Raw genomic sequence first — 20823 nt, 5'->3', positions numbered from 1 at the left:
GTTTTTTGTTACAAATGTATCAGCCAAAACATTGTGCAAAGTTGTAAGTGTTTGATACAAATTAAATACTTTTTATTCTTAACTATATCCATTCACATTTACAGTATGTACTTTTGGAAAAGACGTTCTCCTGCATGACCTTATAGTCAAAAAACGATCAAGTATAGCCAAATGATAATGTCCCTATTAGGATTGGGAAGACAGAAAGTATACTGGCATTTGTTATCTATAGCATTGTTAACCTAAGTTAAATATATATATGCATTTCAGTATATATTTATATTTAGTATTTTAGTATTTAGTATTTACTGTATATAGCATTTCAGTAAGTTCCTCGCTAAATTGTGCCTCTCCTGCACAGAGAAAAATAATCTGGATGGCGTGAAATCTTTACTGCTGGATGTAGCAGCTCTGCAGATAAAACATCATAACGTCTGTAAACACAAATAAACCGATGGACTGTACATAAGATGAATCTGAAATAAAAACAAGAAACTTGTGACCTAATGAAAGGATGCATGCTCACTGAAAACACCGCTCGTCCCACTTATGCCCCTCAAGCTCTACTGACAAGCTACATAACCTACCTCATGGTCCTTAGATGCCACTGCAGCCAAAACAAAGATGCCACCTTCAACAGATGCAGGCTCTGTTCCCGTGAACTAACCAGATAGTGACAACACTGATACTACCTATCCGACCTACCCTACCTACCCTACTGCATGGTGCCTTGTGGCCCCCACATTCAACCATGTAGACCAATGAGCAGAAGGAGCCAGGACATCATCGGGGTTTTCAAATGGTAACCTCCCTTCGACTTTGAGCTTTTAGTCTGATGAGTCCCACAACACCTCGGTAAAGCCGAACAGTGAGCCCCGACGTCCCAGGCCCCCCCCTCCACTCCATGCCAGATCCCACTACCCACCACCCACCACACCCACACACATAACTTCTATAGTTTACCTTTACCACATGGTCATCACAGTCAAAACAGCGTTTGCCACCTTTAACAAACCCAGGCTCTCTGTACATGCAAGCTCCAGGTAACGACCACACTGATACTACCTACCCCACCTCGTGGCCCCTAATGGCCCCCGAAAAAAATAAATTCAACTATTCTTGGAGCCAAAATTACACATGGGAAATAACTATAAAGAAAACACTAAAGACAACAGAAAGACAGAGAGAAAAGTCTGGAGAAAGATATTTCATAGGGAACTCGGTACAGTCATAGTGAGATGAGCCGATGATGGTTTTCTCCTGCCTTTATCTTGGCCCCCAACTGGCATTATTCCTCCTCATCCAAATCAACTGACTGATTTTAACTGCTTCCTCTGACATCTCCTTTACTACCCTGAGAAAACTCTCTCCCTGCACTCCTGGCTCTTTCCTTTCATATGCTCTCTTCATAGAGTCCTTCCAGGGCACCGTCAGTTCAATAAAATAAACTATCTGCTGACTTGCAGACCTTAACATTACGTCAGACATCAGGTTAGTGCAAACTATTTCCTGTGGCACAAGAAGATTTCCTCCTAAATATACCTGCATCTCCCAATCTTTAGTGCTTTTTAAATGGCCTGCCTGCTTAAAAATCGACCTCCTTTGCTTCCCTCATGAACAAACTGAATCGCTACATCCTTTTTCTGATTTTATCCTGAATTCACCTGCTACTTTTTGCTTCCATTTCCTGCCGCTTAGCTTTTCAACACCTAGTTATGTTGCCGTGTAAAAGGACCATGCGACAGACAAATCTTACAACCTGAATATGCTTTAACATAGCTATCTTTGGACTAAATGTGCACAATGGGTCCCCATCTGCCCAATAATTTAGACTCTGGGGTTATGGTAACACATTGTCAGTAGCCCCTATCCGGAATTAACTATGACCATCCTCAACACCACAAATCGAGCTTACCTGGGAGCTCTGATTTCTCTATCCTTCATATTTTCCCTCTGCAACATCTTTCCAGAGTTGTTCTATCTGATCGCTTTTATTCAGGTCCTAATTACACCAACTACCCAAGCTCTTCACTGACTCTTCCCTGATAGTTGGAATTTCGACCTTATCTACATTAAGGTTGTTCTCCATTCACCTTCTTCTGGACACTGATAAGATGACAGAAGATTCACTTTTTTGTCCCTAAGGGGAAATGCGTCTTTGACTCTGGAATGCTTCTTCATTAACTCCTATGATATAAACACAAAAGTTATATTAAAGAATGACTTTTCCACTTCCACTAAAATCTGTGTTTTCATACTCACATTTTTGGCTTGTCAGAAAACGTCATGATGCTGTTTAAAGAAAAGTAAACAGAAAGAGACAAATAATATCAATACAAACAAAAAGTCTCTATATGAATCAAATATCATGAAACTGTAGAATATGTGTTGAAGCTGTATTAAAGGTGCACAAGTGGCTTTTAATAAAAGACATGATTAACTGTGATAGTCACCTCAGTTCAGTTTTGGTTCATCCAGTTTTCAGGCCTGTATTGTGCTGCCCTCTGGTGACAGGGAAGAAAAAAAAAAGAGGAAAAAAAGTCAATATTTTTTAACCCCTTTTTCAATGTCAGATAAATAATAAAAGCAAAATTTAAGATTTGAACAGATTTACAATCAAAACATAGTCTTATTGGATGTATCAAGTAAAGGTTATCTATATCCATGCTATTGAAACCAAAACCAGTATTTATCTTTATTAAAAATGTATAACTCCCAAATTGTGATCTGTTCTGGACACAAGCGTTTATTTGTGTTCTTATCACAGAATTGTTGTATTAAAAACCTTATTACATATTTCAAAAGAAGTAATCATAAGTTCTTAAATACCCTAACTCAGCTGATCTGCCATTGAAATCGTCTCACAGTCTGATGTACTTAATCCATCCAAATCTTTACTGTGGATTACAATGACTCGTGACTGGCCAGCATGTAAGAACATTGTAAAACATTTCACATCTATTCAGACTGAAATGACCTCTTCAAAGTACTCATTACACAATTATTAATATTTATTTACTTGAAGGTAACTTAAGTAAAGTAACTTAATGCTTTTAGAAGACTTTGCTGCAAACATGTGGAATGCATGAACTTCAAAATGTAAACTGAACAAGATCCTGAAAATGCATTCAAATGCATGTATAACCCTACTATGTATGATGCATCTATTGCAATAAAAAAGGAATACCTTTAAATGTATGCACGCAATAAAATGGCTCTAACTGTCCAGTGCATTAGATCCCTTAATTAACAGGAAAAAGATAGCCACGCAACTCTTACCTGTCCAACCTGCAGCATGCAGACCTGCTCCTCTCCTCTCCTCCTTCCCTCCAGCTTCCTCGCTTCAGGCTTGAGGTGAAACTTTGTGCAGGCAGGGAGCAACCTTATATGTACTATGAGCAGCACAGTCAGTCTGGGACCCCGGACCAATGGGAGGAAAACATGTGCAGGACCATCTGCAATGGAAAAACAAATCCTGTAAAAGATTTTGTGGATTTTGCTGCACCAGGGACTGTTGTCCAGCTGCTCTGATTCTTAGTGACAGATGCTTTCTCTCCCTCTCACTTGGCTAGCGTGGAAGTTGCTCCGTATCCTCCAGTGACCTTAAATACTTCAAACCTTGATACTCCTTTAACTTCCACCCAGTTTTTAAACCTGCAGCACGTGAATAAAGATTAGATTTTACCATAACCAATTAAAATTCATGTTGTGTGAATATTCTGACAAATTGGAAGCTATAAGTTGTGGGAATGTCTAAATTTGTAAAGTATGTATATTACACATAGCAAAGAAAAGCTACCAAGCTATCAATTAAGGGCAGTGAAAGGCTTTGATAACACGCTTAGGCCACGTTTCAGGTGATGAGCAGGTGATAGACATCTCATTTACAGCTCTCAGCTTTCATGTTCACTTTAATGAATGGGAAGGCCAAGAGCTTTCCTTCTGGCTTACTTACAACATGTTGTCTCTAATCCGTCTAGTCCTGTAAGCCATCTATGAGCTTTGCAGGGAGACATCTGCAACTTTTCTTGCTGTCCTATTCACCTTTCCTCTCGATGCTTCATTGACTTTCTCATTTGCTCTTTGTAAACTCCAACAAACATAGCCATGAACACATTGCAATATCACAGCTGGGTAAGCAAGTTGTGCTAAATGTATTGTGTAATTGATGTTTCAGCATTATTTAGCATTTTCGATACGTGTTCAGTGATTAAAAGCTGTCGCAGTGTAGCTGCGGAGTATTGATAACAATACATCAACATATTAAGTGTAATCAAAGAAATGCTGGGCTGTTAGAAACCAGGTAGAAGTAGTCTGATTTGGTCCATTTTATTTATCTATTTCAGGTGTTACAAAATAGTCTGTTACACATTAGATTCTGTCCTATCAACAAATGTTTTGGCACAAGCTTTATCACTTACTTTCTTCATGTTTAACATGGAGCGCCAATAACATTTAGTCCCAAGCAGTATCAAAGATTGTAATATAGACTTAGAGGATGAAATAGTTGACGAATCACAACTTTATAACCACATTTACAGCTGCTGCAGGAAACTACTTTCGGCTAAATAAGCTCTAATAACAATCTCTACGTCCCTGCCAAACACCAGACACCAAACACCAAAGTTAGCCAGATAAATAGTGAATGTTGCTATTTTGCTGTTGGATCTATAAATGAGCAGCAGTTGGCTAAGAGGTTTGTGATTGAACTAAAGCTTATAGTAGTAGTTTATAGTAACTTCTTTAAATTGTATAAAAAATGTGTTTTTCGCCCGTTTTGCTGCCCCCAAGTGGCCAAAGGGAGCTGGTGAACATTTCTATGCACCAGCAGTAAAAAAAATTTTTTAAATGTGTTTATTTTTGTATGTACTTGACCTGAATAAATGTAATTCCTAAAAGAAATTCAGATGAATACATGGAACTACGAAAAGGACATTTTACCGATCACATGGGCTGACTCTATTTGCTGCTTCACCTTTAATCCCCCTCATTGATAATCTGGAGTGAGGCCTGTGTTGGACTCTCTGCAGTCAGATGAAGCATATGGCTCCGACATCTGTGGGCAGACTTACATCCAAGATTCCCTTCTTGGCTTCTACAGCAGTAGCTATATCGGGACCAAAGCCCAAAACTCTCATTGACAAAATCTGATTTAACCACTGGCCGTATGTTCTCAATGAACTCTTGCCTCCTGCCAACTGTTCACACTCTGACACAGCTTTCATTCGTGGTAAAAGTTAAACTGCTCAAAGTACTTTAAATACTTTTGTAACTAAATCTAAACAAGTGTCATTGTAAAGCACGTTGTGTCTGTGAAAAGGGCTCTATAAATAAACTGAATCAAATAATATGATTAACCGGCCTTCAAAAATAATATATATATATATATATATATATATATATATATATATATATATATATATATATATATATACTATATTGCAGAAACCCTAGCAAGCTAACAAAATGTTAGCAAACGATGTTATTTGAACAATAACATGTATAAATGTTTAACCCACTGTTATTTCAGTCCAGGTAACAGATTCAGTATTTGAGATAATAATAATGAGATCTGAACATTTTTAACACGTATCTCTATTCAATCAGTGTTATATGTTTTATTATCTAATTGTGTTTGACTTAAACAACGTATTCATAGATTAACTACAACATTTGCCAAATTAGCATTTTGGTAACTTTAAAGAAAAGCCCATCCCAATTTAAGGCCCAGTCCTTTTTTACGAGCCAAGTGTTGTTACTTCTATTGAGAATGTCATACTGTATTTGGTTGTACACAATAAACTTCCTTATGTCCTTATGTCTCAGTTATAGGACATTTTACATTAAGTCTTGAATAGTTTAGGGATCAAAAATATAATCAAACAGTGACCTTTAAAATTGTAAACATTCAGCATTAGCAGTTCTACATTAGTGCCCCCCCCCCCCCCCCCCCCACACACACACACACACAGTGAAGTAGGTTGGTAGGGATGGGTTGTCTTACAAAGCAAGCTCGAACAAGTTATTTGGAATTTAAAAAATTTAATCAACATCCTAATTTTGTGCATATTTATACAATCTTTCTGGTGTAAATTTACAATGTTAAAGTCTTCGCCGTGCAGGAGTTGTGTTTGAAAATAATGTAAGGCCTGTTTGCTATTGATGCCTGTACCAATTAAAATCACTGTTGTTTAATAGACTGACGTTAATATAACCCTACTAACAGACAGACAGACAGACAGACAGACAGATAGACAGACAGACAGACAGACAGACAGACAGACAGACAGACAGACAGACAGACAGACAGATAGATAGATAGATAGATAGATAGATAGATAGATAGATAGATAGATAGATAGATAGATAGATAGATAGATAGATAGATAGATAGATAGATAGATAGATAGATTGATTGATTAACACATATTTAGCATGTTCTCTGAGTTCTATTTATGAAATGGGAAAAAAAAACATTTGACAGACCTGTTGCACTGGTCCTGTTCCTGGTCTGAAGTCCAGTCCAGGTTTTGTGGGTGATTTTGGTGTCCAGGCGCAGCAATCTGCAGCATCCCCACACGTAGCCGCAGCCCCACACGCTGTCCGAGGAGCTGCTCTGAAGTTACACCAATAAAGTAAACAAAAACATTTATAGATGGATTATCCCAATTACTAGACAGGGGCGCACTTTATATAGACTCAACCATGACCATACAAGTATTTATGCACATATGCATGATGTAATGTCTTTATATGACTTAACTTCATCGCTGTAATAATGTGTTTGGAAACATAAAAGTAAAGAGCGAAAAAACGGAAAAATGTATGATTTTGGGTGGGTTATGCGTTGTGCATGTTAACTTTGGGAGAAATCTGAGGCAGCGTGGTCCTTTTTTAAGAAAAACAAAAAGTGAACTTCCTGTTTCGGGGTGGTCCACAGTCTGTGGAGAAAGGGAGGGAGGAGGGAGGAAGGGAAGGGGGTGCGCATTCCCACATTGGCTGTGTGTGCAACCAACTTCTCCAGGGCGCTTTTGCGGGACTCCATAGCCGAACATGGGGTTCAGTTTTGTCACCGTTTGCGTAAAGTAATCGTGAAGAGAGGGGGGAAAAGGCGATGCGAGGACGCTTCTGATACAGGATACAGTGCCGGTTTTTCTGTGAAGAATCAAGTCATCTCCATCCGAGTGAGCGTGCCAGAGAGAAAGAAAAAGACACAGACAGAAGGGAGGTTTTACTGGAAAGACTCCCCCTGAGCTCCTCCAAGGACTCTGGGAATCAAGTCAGAAAGTTTGATGCTGAATTCTGCTGCGTTAACCTGAGGTGAGTTAACGCTGATGGTTCATAATCGCTTTCTGAAATCACAGGCGCCCATTGATAAATCCACAAGCTCCTTTGGAAAGTTGTGTTCGGCGCTGAAAAGTATGATTCCTTCTGAAGTGAGAATGAAACTTGAAGTTGTTCTCGAAGTGACGTCAAAGTGCGTCCACTTTTGGTGTTTTCTCTGCGGAAGATCATGCGTGACTTTCACGCGTTAGAACAATTGATGTAGGTCCACATTTCAGTGAGTAAGTTGCTCAATATTTCTACAAGCGCACGAAATGCATTATTCTACAACCGATGTGATGGGCCTTTTTGTGGATTGAAATATCGTTGGTCCTGTGTGTTTTTTATACATTTGTTCGAATGTGAAGAACATTCTGGCACGAAGTATTCAGACTTCATAAATGGTCAGATTTTCATCTCTCAGTGCAGCGCTTGCTTTTCTTCCTCCAAGCCCAGTTTAAAGTCATCTGGCGCAGCCCAGGGTCGCAGGGCCACCCGGGAACAGCTGTTTCTTGTAACCTGAAATACTTGAGTTGCCAATATCTTTTCCAAATGTGAGTTTCTGTGAGGACACCCACAACAAAAAAAAAACAACCCATCATCTCTGACCTCCTATTCAAAAGGAGAAAAAAAACCCTTCTTGTGAATGATTCAGTAAATCACTGCTTTCCTTTTCTGAATTCTAATTTACAAAAACATGCATTGAAGCCTTCCATAATCTATCTCTAATCCGAGATGGATTTGATGAATCTAATCTAATTATCTGTGTGAGTGGTGACTGTAGCTGTTAATGTGGGAAGATTAGGCTGCTCCTCATCTAGTAGTGGCTCTGGAGGACTGAAGAGCGTCAACACTGGACTCAATAGAGAAGCTAAACACTTATTTATTCCAAAGTGACAGTGAGAAGTGCTGAGCACACAAACGCACAACCTCACTAAACAGTATTTACACAGACACACATACAGAGAGGGTATTTGGACATTACAAAGGGCCTTTAGTGGATATACAAAAACAATAGAAACAAAAATGTATGTGGAAAACTTTCAGTGAAACTTTCAGGTTATTTAAAAAATAATTACTGTATTTAGTTTGATCTTTTTCTGCTACACAAAAGGAAGAAATACAACTTGTCCTAAATCATTCTAACCTGTAGGTTTAACTTACAGCACCTCACATACGATACCTCAAAATGAAAAAAAAAAAATGTATTCGAGGACAAATTCAAGTGCAGGATGGATTCAGCTTTTTGAAAATAACTCAATACAGGAAACTAGACTCGGTCCGCTCTCAAGGTTGAGAGTGAGGGGGTGGAAGTGCACTTGTCCTTTGGCCACGTGTGAAAAGCCCTGCAGGGGAGCTTCCTCGCCCTCCCTGCTCTTTATCAAAGTGTGTTAAGGCCAAAAGGCTCCTTAATGGGGACTGCTCTTAAACAAATAGACCATACAGGAAGCAACTGTCCTTCTATCCAGGCAGAGGAGAGGGCTGGTGTGCTTTATCAGGGCCATAACAGAGCCAAGATAAGTCTCTATCAGGATGAATACAACAGATTCTAAAGGAATGATCATTTTTTTCATTAAGTCCAGCATAGAGAAGGATTTTAAGGTGGAATTCGTGTTTTATTTGTGCTGCAAATGTATAATAGACATTTAAGTCAGAAGACATTTTAGGACTGAAGTTGCCCTGTAAGAGACGTCTGCATCTTGATCGCTTTGTATGGCCTTAATGTGAACATGTCTAAATTCTGGTTGGCACAGTAACATGTAACAGGGGTACCCAGAGGCAGGCAGCAACAAGTGGTGTGTTTTTGTCCAGATTCCATTTTGGTCCGCTCAGCAAGAAACATGTGTCACGTGATGCCTTCCCCCCCTAACAACCCTCCACCTCCTCCCCACCTTCCAGTTAGAGGGAGGTGGGGGTAGAGAGGGGAGGGGGGGGGAGACCACCCTCACTGGGATCACAGCCCCTCAATCAGACCCTTTCACACCCTGTGAACCTGAAACAATCAGGGTTTAATAGCAGCTGTCTGTCTGTGCCGGTCCTGGCTAAAAACCATGTAGGCCTCGCAGTGCAGAGCAGATCAGCTTCGGCTGCAGAAAGAACAGAGGAGACGGGCCCGGGGATGCTCCAAAGGACACAGAAGCAAACACACACCCATACACACACTTTCAAACACTCCTTTTCTGTCTTTATCCCCTGCTACTCTTTTCTTTCCTCATCCTCTAGTTTTCCTCTGAAATCATCATGGCTCATAAAGACACTCGGATCACCGGTGTCAGGGTCTGGTATTTCAAGGTGATTTTGGTTCATCGGATTAAGTTTGTGATGTTTTCAAAATGCTATGGGCTTTATTCAGGTTGTGTGTCTTGTCTGGAATGAATTGGTTTTGGATGTTGTTGTTTTTTTTCTTAAGCGAAACCTTATCCCATGAAAGCCATCTGAAAGCCATAAGAGGCCAACATTGGGTTGATTGTTTTAACTAGTTTGTCAAAATGCAGTGAAGATTTCACTAAATGTCAAAAACACTAGCACTCTTGAATTTGTACAAACCATTAGACTGATGCTGAAATGTCAATGAATGAATAGATTTCACAAGAGGGCAAAATCATTTCATAATTAAGAAACGTTGAATGGCAGCTTGTGCATAATATAAAGTGGAAACCCTCACAGTCATGGGAAATATTCAGAAAATCATTGTTAGGGGTCACTTGGAGCTTTCCCACACATTAGAGGGAAAATCACACCAAATCAGACTGTGGAGGTTCAACAAGAAAACACAGTTTAAAGAAGAGGGGACTTCTGTACTGCATGTCATTGTTTCAGTCAATGGATTATGTGTAAATGTACATGTTGCCTGGACGTTTCCTGCTCAAGCTTTTTGAAAAAGCATGATTTAATATAAACAAATGGTTGACCGATCCATGAATTACAAAAGTATTTGTTGATTGTTACCCAATTAAATTTTAGGAGAACATGTTTCTGTTTATTCCAAGAGGCTCTTTAGTGGTGGTGTGCCATCAACATGGACACCCCTTAAAACAACCCAGAGAACATATTTACAACGAACAGTTTGTTGACACCTAAAGTGGGGTTGATGTAAGCAAACGTGTGTAGTTAGGGGAGATAAACCCTGGATGTGGTGAAGTATGTTTTTTACAAAAGAAAAGCCAGAGATTTTTGTGACATTGTGAGGAAACGTTGAGTCTCATTTTTCCTGCCTACAATGATGCAGAATGATAAAAAATCATAATCATGATGTCGAGAACTTGATTTTGTAGCATAGACTTTATAAAATTGTACGCGGTGTCAGTGATGTCACTTATTGGATTCTGAAGAGTTGCAGTGAAAATGATCATGGTGCATGTATTTGACCTTCAGTTCATCTGAAGCCAAATCGGTTTTAAAAATCAAAATCAATAATGGCACAGCTCTCATCATAGTCCTGGAACAATGGCATGGTCCTAGTACTTCCTGCATTGCCTTGAAACATTGCCACTGAATGTAAATCTACCTGAACTGTTCTCAGCGAAACAATGGAGGCCCTGCTGATCGTCATAAATCTCATCTTGAGCTGATCAAGCCTGCATTCAGGTCCCTCATGTTGGCACACTTTCAGCTGGGTTCAGCCATCAAATTGTTACTCTGATGCTTTAATACTAAGCATGAAAGGTGAAGCCATATGTGGAGCAGCAGGAAGCATTTAAAATGATGCTGGTGGAACTTTACATGAAACACAATTTTTCTTAAGCATGTGCCTGAAGGAACATATGTTATATACTGTACGTGTGTGTGTGTGTGTGTGTGTGTGTGTGTGTGTGTGTGTGTGTGTGTGTGTGTGTGTGTGTGTGTGTGTGTGTGTGTGTGTGTGTGTGTAATGGATTTAAGTATGCTACTGACAGTAAGGGGCGGAGTCTATCCCGTCCCAATCATCCATCCTAAGTCTTTGAATGAGGGTGGCGGTTTTTGAAACATTTGTGTGTGTACTGGCGTATAAAAGCAGTGTAAGGCACGCTGGCTGTTAACTATCGTCTCATGTGGTTGATATTAGAAATCAAACTAGTGCTAATAGGATCCAGGCGAGGGTGTAAATAGGTTGCATATGCACAAACAACCCACGCAGATACTTAACTCACTGTTGCATTAGCATTAGCTTGGTTTGAAACAATGGGCTGCTGCTTTTCTCTTTTATGGTGGCAGCTGTGGATGAATACAAAAATGTGCATCTTCTATAAGGGAAGCTGAGGAAAATGCATCTGGATTCTGTATTTTGGAGGAGATTGAGTGGTTAAATCCGGTTGCTAAAAGTAAAGTGCTGAGGGTGAGAGTGTGAGATATAAGTGGTCCATTTATATTTCATTCATATTTTTGCATGATTGTGTGCCTGTTATGTCTTCGGCCGCATGCTAGTTACACTGTGTGTGTTCTCCGATGACTCACTGCGTGCTGTCCTGTCGGCAGGCAGAAAGTGAGGAGGAGGTGGCGGTGTTTGTTATTTCAGCAGGTTGCCATAGCCACGGTGTATTCGGGTGCTGCCATCATCAGTGTAATTACAATGCAGTCTTACAGTCACCCTCCTCTCTGCCTGCGTCTCTCTGACGTCTGTCAGTTAGTAAAAAAAAAACCTGTCAAATGATAAACGATGATGATGTCAGATAAATGGGAGGATCTTTTTTGTAATTCGATGACTTTTTGAAGCCTCATGAGTTTATGAGAACACAAAACATCTGCACAAAACTTTGATCCAGATTACAAATGTTTTTTCTTCCTTTCCTTTCTGTCCAAGAAAAGAGCAATCTCTAATGTTCATATTGAATAAAGAGGTTAGAGTACTCCTCGTTAGCACTTTGTATGCAAGTCTCTACATTTCCAGAGCCGTTTTATATGATAGACTATTACGTTTTACTGCTGGAAAAATAATTTCCGACTTCCACAAAGCGAGAGAGAGACGGAGAGGAGACAATGTCAGAGATGCTGAGTTGAGAGAGAGTGCAGAGGCGTTTCCATGTTGCGTGTGTTTGTGATGAGCTTTCTGGACAACTGTGTTATCTGAGATGAGATAACATCAGAGGATCCTTGGCTTGGCAGGCAGATGTTCTTGGGCAACTCTCAGCTCCACATACCAAACACTGTCCTTCATGTGTACGCTGTATCTTTTATATGAGGTTACGCACTCCTCCTTGTTACTCATGCAGTGGTATGCCGCCTGCTTTTAGAAGTAGTAACACATGAGGGGTGCTATAGCCTTATGACGCTATTTTCATTCGATTATTACTTGACGCAGAGTCAGTCAGCTCCACTCCAGTGCTACTCGAAGATAAGAATCGTTTTTTTAACTAAGATCAAATTGCATTGATGGCAAAGAATTATTATTTAGTTTGGCAAATTAAACACATTCAGTATCACAATATTGAATTACAACATAATAATGGTATGTCTAATCAGCTTTAGAAAAGAGTTCATGAACAACTTAGAAATATAAAACTAAAGCATGTCTCTTAATCGCTGCATTACAACAAAAATCATGATAAAAAAGTTCTCAACTCATCATGGTATTTAACTTGGCCTGAATAATGTCAAATAAGGTATTGAAGGTTCAGAATTGACTACAAATGAACCACCAGTGCCATGTTTTGACAGTTAATAATAAACTTGATAATTTCAATAACTGTGTAGAAAGTGAGTGTTTTTCGCAGGCCTCAGTGTAGAGGGAAAGATTGTGATTGGTGGTGTGCTCTCTCATCACGTAAACATTTTAACATTGATGAATTGTGCAGTGTCTGTGTTTCAAAGATAAAAAGTATGAGAGAGAAGCCGTGTCAGCTTCCATAAGATCACAGTAGAAATATTTTTCAAATTTTGAAAAGTGAGTAAGTGGAGTTGGAGTATAGTCAGCCTACAAGAAACCAACTCATATGTGCTTTTATGTTTAAAGAACATCTCAATGTGTTTCAGGTTTGCAGATTTACGCAACAGATTTTAAACAATGGATGGCCCAAACCACATTAAAATTGCTGCTTCATACTGTATGTTTATGAGAAAGGATCTGTGTGGTCAGCCTTCAAAAACTACAAAAACAAAGATGAAGCCTCTTTCTCTTTGTAGGTTTTTTTCTTTGCTTTTCGTAACTTTTCTTTGAAATACTTCCAGTTCTTTATACATCTTGCAGCCCTGTGTGTGTGTTTTTTTTTAAAAATGTTGTCAATTTTTTCTCATCTTCCTCTGCTGCTCAGACTCTTGCGTCTTCTTCTATTCCTGTGTCCCTGCTCTGTCTGTTTAAGTGACAGTTGTGAGAATCTACAGCGGCCTGCTGATGCCACGTTAACCAGATCAGATGCCATAACAGGAAGTCAGTGCGCATGCATGGACGTAGCACAGTGACACACGCACATGACTTACAACCACTGCAAGCCAAATGCAGGCCGAGCCGTCACCGATACACTGACATGAATCTGCTGTGGGTCAAAGGTAACGGCACCCTCACTCAAACCGCCTCATATTTACTACATCAGCCACTGACATGACGCTCGGCCTGCTGACGGCTTTGATCGACTTCTGCCACGTAAAAAAATGCTGTCATGAAGGGTCATTCAGAAAAAAACTTCACGTAGCATATTTTGATTACTTTTGTATCAGATTGAAGAAACAATGACAAATCGTCCTCCATAATAAAAAGTTTCTGAAACCAAAGTAAAGTAGTTTGAACAGAAGATGATTTGTCCATAGCATCCAATATTGTTTACAACCCATTAAGTCTGATGCCATTTCTCTCAAATGGAAATTATTAAAAAAAGAAAAAAAAAAGAAACTACTTAAAAAAAATTTATCTATAAATGTTTTTAAATGAAACTCCTTTAAACACATCATGTAAACTACTTTTTAAGGAGAGAAAAACACTTGAACAAAAAACAAACAAATGAAAAAGTAGTTGAAAAGCTTAAATTTAAATGTCTGCAAGAAGCAAAACTACTTTTAAAAATGTAAATATAAACTTCTTTTAGGAAAGTACCTTGAACAAGAAGCATTGCAACTAAATGACATAAATAGAAACTACGTCTTAAAACAGAAGAGGAAACCACTTAAAAATCCACTTTTAAAAACTTTAAATGTAAAGTCATTTTCAAACTTTATGGAAACTGCTTATATTAACACATAAGCCTATTTTTAAAAGCAAATATTAGAACTATTATAAATGTTGATGGAATCAAGTTTTAAAAACTAGAGGAAAACTGCATTGTGTTGCAGCTAACATATAGCGACAAGTTGTTTTGGAACTCAACAGACTATTTGAAGTTGAGGTTTTGGTACTTTTCATAACTTTCTTTCAACAAAGATTTGCTGTTGTCAACACTACAGTACAGTAGAAGAAGAAGAATTCCTCACAGGGATCATACACTTACAGTGAAAAATACTCCTGTGTTTTTGCTGCATATTTGGGGACTTAATTAAGCCTTAAGAAAAATAATATTTCTGGCACGCAGTGAGATAGAGCTTTCCATTTTCATTAACAGTGGAATTTGTTGGAAAGGAAAGAGGGGAAGAAGAAGAGAGCACGGGGAAAATGAGAAAAAAAAAAGCTTCATAGTGAGTGGAGAGAGAGAGGGAGAAAGAGAGAGAGATGCAGATTGTTTTAAATCCGCAGCGAGTCAGCCTCTCAAATTTATGCCCATGGGCTGCTTCTTGGGTGGGCTGCAGGGAGGGCGGTGCGTTAGCTGCAGCAGGGGAAAGTTGCCGACTCCAGACTGCTTGCCTTGCTCTGGAGCTTGGCTTTTCCTGCTGGAACACATTTACAACTCAACCGTCCTGACTGCTCGGCCCTGCCCCGCATGACTTAACCAAACTAAACGAGTCTGCAATGTTATAGATAGTTTTGCTCTTGATTTGTGTTACACTTTTTTTGTGTCACTAAGAGATCGAAATATAGAGTGCATAAAAGTTTGTATCACCAAAAAACTATCATATTTTCACCGTTGTTCTTTTTAAATATCCAGTTTGAATTGCTCTGATTTGGTCCAAGAAGAAGTTTGTGCTCAAAAAAAGGCAGAGACAGTTCTCTTCTCTACCCGAGGACTTGGATCAGATAAGAAATAATTCTGGCTCCTCTTTATTTCATGCCAGCAGTGACTGTTTGTTTTGCTCAGCTTGAGAAAGATCTGGATCCACATCTAGCTTTGGAACAGATTCTCTCATGTTTAGGATGAAGGAGAGTAGCTCACTCATCAACCAGCTATCACTCCATTTTTTACAGAGGAGATTCAGAGCAAAGTTATAAAATGGTCATCGTTTTTTAAGAGGTTGGCTAATGTTGGAGCTCTCTGACCTTGTGCAATAACTAATTCTAAAACAATACACACATAAGTGTGAGTTTCTTCCTCATGTTGTATTAAACACAGAGTCCTGTTCACTGCTGGACCTAACTTTTACCAACAGGGAGGTTTTCTCTGCTTCAGTGAAGACACAGCGAGGGGATGACATCAGCAGCATGTAAATCAGCTCACAGCCGAGCAATAACCTAAACTTCAAATTTAAAGGCTTGTTGGTTTGGATGGTACGCCACGATTATGTGCTGACACACATATACACACACACTCACACACACACACACACACACACACACACACACACACACACACACACATAGACACACGTACAAGTCTATGCATGCATGCACAGCGCAACAATAAGAAGCCAAAAGGGAAGTAAACAAGTGGTTGTCTTAGTACAAACAGGGACTATTTGTCTTAAGTTTCACATTTTTGCCGAAGCTTTAATCACAAAAATGTCAATTTTGGAGAAAAAACCCCCCCCAGCCTAAACGACACATTATCCTTAAAGTTAAACACAACAACTCTGTCTTTAAGAAGAAATGAAACACATGTGGGTGTGTTTTCTCCTTCCCAGCAGCCTCATGCGTCTGGCTGCTTTGTGAGCTAATTCGCTCTGAAGGTATTATGGTTATTGGACGGCTTGTAAACCATTAAGTCTTTATTTACAAGAGAAAGAAAAGAGGGTCTGGGTGACTGCGTGGGGGCGAGCTAGGTCTTGGTACAGGCTCTGACCCCACTGTAAGTCAGAACAACTGAACCCTCCACCGGCAGGACATCTGGTCCTTCTTTGTAGCGAACTGCAGACCACTCCTCAATTACATAATTGCGCCCATTAATTACATGAGGAGGGGCTTCATTTCCTGGTTGCCAATAATGAACAGAAGTAAAGCCTGTAAAGAAGGACTTTGAGACTTGCATGATTATAGTGCGTTTGCTGAGGCACAAAACCTGGGCTGACATGTAACATCAGCTCACCGTTTAAAGGCACATCGAGAGTTTTGTGTATTCTGCTTAGAGAAGTTGGTGTGAGTGATTTGTCGTGGTAAAACAGCTGTGAGTTCATTAATTTTTTTTTCACTGTTTAAATTTGTGAGACAGTTTGTTGTTTCTTCAGGGTCATCAGCCTGTTTTTGCCCACACACAAAGCTCTCTGCATGTCATTCCTCCAGGAAGAGACCTGAAGAAATGGCTCACCTTCATGTGGTGACTGAGTGGATGCAGGTGTGATGGCTGTGGTGGGTTTCACACCTCGACTACTGCTAACGCTTCTGTTTGAGTAAAGTCACAGAATGATTGGACAGAATAGTTTAGTCTGAGTTTAAATTCTGGACGTTCCCTTCCTATGGCCTTTTTCAGATTGGAATCCAACAACAGCTCTGTAATGCAGCTCCACCATCATTATGTCGTTGCACATTTCATATTGAATCTGCAGCGGCGTAATATAACTGTCCCAGTCTGTGAGTTCACATTACATTATAGTGTTGCTGAAGCACAACGTGTAAACAAACAGGCTGAGTACACACAAACTCAGGCATGCTCACACACACAAACTGCGCTGTTCTCCGCCAATCCTGTCTCACTCCTGTAAGGCCTCTGTTACCTCCGATGGCGGCACAGAGTTGGGATCACTTACGTAATATATTCACATTTGTCCTATTGTCATAATTGTTCACGAGCGCTCTGAAGAAATCCTTTCCTAATGCTTTTCTGTTATCTGCCAGATCTCGTGCCCCAACTACTTTCAACTTTTCATTTATTATAACTTTAAATGAAAACCAGAAAATAGTGACAAAAAGTACATTTCAAGTCACTACAGCCCAGGGTGACATGTTCATATGTCTAATATAACACAAGCAGTTCCTAATTAGTATTTAACGTTGCAGCTCAATACAATATTTAAATCGTCTTTTAAGCTGAGGATGCAAAAAATCGTCACTTTTGTGGTTCTCATGCCGTGAACTGACCTGCTGCTGCACTCAGCATGAAACAAATGTTGGAATGACAATGTGGCTGTTGCAGCTGTTGTTGTTTCAGGTCCAGAGCTGTTCTCCTCCTCCTGTACTTCTTACTCCTGCTTCTCCTCCTGTCGTCATCACTGTATGCAGGGTGGGTGCAGGGTGGGATTTGCCTTCAAGACAGGAGCTGCGAACACAGTGATGCACCTGCTAGCTAGAGCCTGAAAGCGCGGGACAACGGATGAGTAAGTTAAGGGGGGGGGGGGGGGGTACTGTCTTTCTGTGAAAGAGCTAGAGAGGGCAGGGCACATTGAAAAGATGAGGCTGTGAGAGTGAGTTTCTTGGTCTTTGGATGGAGGTATCATGCTGGGCATTTCTGCCAGGGCTTATGGGAGCAGACTCAGCTGAATACACAGAGGGTCAACAGGGATCCACGCTCACTTTTCTTTTCACACAGAGGACTGCGTTGTGTGTTCGTACGGTGACAGACAGGCGACCTGTGCGGGGTGGTTCCCTGCCTTTCGCTCAGCGCATGCTGGGAAACACTCCAGCCCCTACCCACGCCGAAACCCTGAGAAAAAGTTCAGAATGTAAAGATGAATGGATGAAGAACAGTGCCAAAACAGTTCTGTTAATAGCACATTCTTTATACATTGTACTAACATTTGTCTGATGATTTTCTACATATTTTGTGGTTGTCTGTAAGAGCTCAAAATATAAAAAAAACATTGTTAGAAATTTCACCATGGTATTGAATAATTTTACAGCTTTTTGGTAAGAGATAAAATCCCAAAAAGAACCAAATCTTTAGATTGCACACATTGACAAAGTTACATGTTAACAGTTTTATGATAGACCTTTGTTGACACTTCCAATGTCCTTTGTTGTAAATAGGTTAACTTGCATGACTGCTTCACACTTTTACAGACCTTCATTGATCTCAGTGGTCACATTGCAAAGCATCCTTTTAACCAATCAAACCCGTACCTTACTCTTGACTACATCATCCGAGGCCTACATAAACACTACATATGTTCTCTGTTTCAAAGACACACGGTGTTTGTAAGTCTATGCAAGGTAATTATTCTTGATGATCAAAAGTTGTCAGAATTGATAGGGCATATCATAGGTTGGTTTGTGCAACCAGTCATTTCTCTAATGACTTTGACCAATCAACAGGCTGCTGTATGTTTAGGCCAAACCTGTAATCAGTGTACAGGAGGACCTGATAGGTGTGTAATAATAATGACAGATTGATGATGATCTATTGGTACAATTCACAACTCTTGCAAAATAAAACAAATATTTATCTGGTCTTATATATTAGATGCTAAACTTTACTGGGCTGTAAAAACAGCATATTTAAACTTGGTAATATGATCTGTTCTTATTTGTACTCCCCTAAAAGAGACATCTTTTAATTTGGTCCAACATGATATTGAGCATGATGTTGAGCACTCTCTGTCAGCTTCGGACTTAAAGCTGCTTTGCACTTACTGATGTTTCCTTACACTTACACTTACTGATTCTGATCCTTGCTTGTGTTGTACTTACTCTCTGACGTGCGTTGCTTTGTCTGCTAAATGAGTTTTAGAATTGTAAAACGTAAAGTGACTTATTTGCAACACAGTTTGAGAGTTTTTGTTTCTTAATCCCAGGTTGTTTCGTTTTCCCTATTTTCTTGACATTATTTTCTATTAAGTCTAATTAATGTTTATAACTGTGTCAGTTTGTGGTACAGTACGGGTGCTATTCTAAATTTTGTATTTTAAGACAGGGCAGCATACTGTACAGGCCATGTCAGACAATAACCTTAAAACACTACAGCTGACTAACCCTACCCTAACTTCACTTTCTCCTGTATGACGACTTTGCAGCAGGTTGTGACTTAGTCGGACGTTCCCGACTGCTGATTATTTCCCCAGCAGTTTAACCTCCTTTGTCCATCCTTCTGTTCCTGTTAGCTCTATTCAGAATAGGACAGACAGTTGTTCTGTGGTGGCACATTTATTGGCCCTTATTAGCTAGCACCTGTAGTCCATTAAAAGCCCCGGTTTGCTGACACACAGACAGATACATGCCGTCTTTGAGTTCTCAACATGGTGAGAGGAACACATCCCTTGAGATATGAAGAGAAATGTGTTAAGCTGTAGAGAACAATCGCTTCATGTTCAAAGTTTCAAACAGTGAATCCCACTGGATCCCATTCAAAGGGCTTATTTATCGACGCCTGTCTTCTGGTGCAGCTGTGGAGCAGAAATGTGGTGAGCACTTGTGTGTGTGTCAATGTGTCTGTGTGAATGTTAAGTGTTATAGGCATGTGCATGGGTGTTTGGTGGGCGAAGGGTCCCAGATGTGGATGTTGTTGTTGGTGATTAGTAGTTTTGTATCCTTTTAGGTCCAAGCTTGTGGCCATTAATGTTATTTTATTGGTGCAAATGCTCTGCTCAAAGAACACTGTGAAACAACTTTTTGAAGAGTAATTCAGCCACTACTGAACAGTTGCTGCTTGAAAAAAGGAATGACCATGCTCATAATCTGGTCACAGTGAAATTGAAGCAAAGAACTTGAATTAGGAAAGGCGTTGCTTTATTGTTTGTGAATGACATTTCTAGACTTTCCATTTTTCCGTCAAAAGTTTATACATTGTTGAAGTTTTATTGTCGGGAGGATTTTTGTTATCACATTTCTACAAGCACAGACGTTTAAAAAACAAGGGCATCCTTAGCCTGCAGGGAATAAAGCCATCAAGCAACCAGTAAGTATACTGGTTTGATGAACGTGGATAAAGCAGGTTTGGCTTAAAATTGAAACAAATATTGCAATGTGTTGCTTAAAAAAATTAGAAAATGTTCTCTCATAACTTAAGGAATATGTTCAGAGTTGTTGAATGTGTTTACAAAATTCTGATTGATACTTTTAACATGTCTATTTCTTGGACCAGGACATCGCTGTTTTCTGTGTTCAAAGGCTCCACACTAAGCTAACAATAATTGATAATAGCTTCATATTAACAAAACAAGTGGATTCTACTTTTTTATTACTTCTCTACCAAACAAACAAATTACCCAAAATGTGGAACTGTTCTCTCTGTAACAGTCCTTACAATACACTATATCTTGGCAGCAGAAGCCTTTCTTTGAGTGCAAAATTTGGAGGTTAGATTGGAAAACAGAATTCAATTACCCTCAAGGTATCCAATGTTTTATATAAGATACACCTCT

General features: G+C 39.6%; 1 protein-coding gene and 1 long non-coding RNA gene across 2 annotated transcripts in view; one reads left to right on the top strand and one right to left on the bottom strand.

The window, feature by feature from the left end:
* Positions 1-2275: 2275 nt before the first annotated feature.
* On the bottom strand, positions 2276-3360 carry LOC306822161. Its single transcript, XR_013778861.1, has 3 exons — positions 3280-3360; positions 2454-2504; positions 2276-2292 (listed from the first exon to the last, which is right to left on the bottom strand). It is a non-coding gene; the product is annotated as an uncharacterized lncRNA (long non-coding RNA).
* A 3618-nt stretch (positions 3361-6978) lies between these two features.
* gli1 (GLI family zinc finger 1) overlaps positions 6979-20823 on the top strand; it is a 50090-nt gene continuing 36245 nt past the window's right edge. The window contains exon 1 of the mRNA XM_079340927.1: positions 6979-7320. The gene's annotated coding sequence lies outside the window, so the exon portion shown is untranslated. The remainder of the gene's footprint in view (positions 7321-20823) is intronic.

The sequence above is a fragment of the Symphodus melops genome (assembly GCF_947650265.1).
Source record: "Symphodus melops genome assembly, chromosome: 4".
In the NCBI taxonomy this organism is placed as follows: Eukaryota; Metazoa; Chordata; class Actinopteri; order Labriformes; family Labridae; genus Symphodus; species Symphodus melops.
The sequence above is the reverse complement of the archived record's forward strand: the minus strand, read 5'-3'. Positions and strand labels throughout refer to the sequence as shown.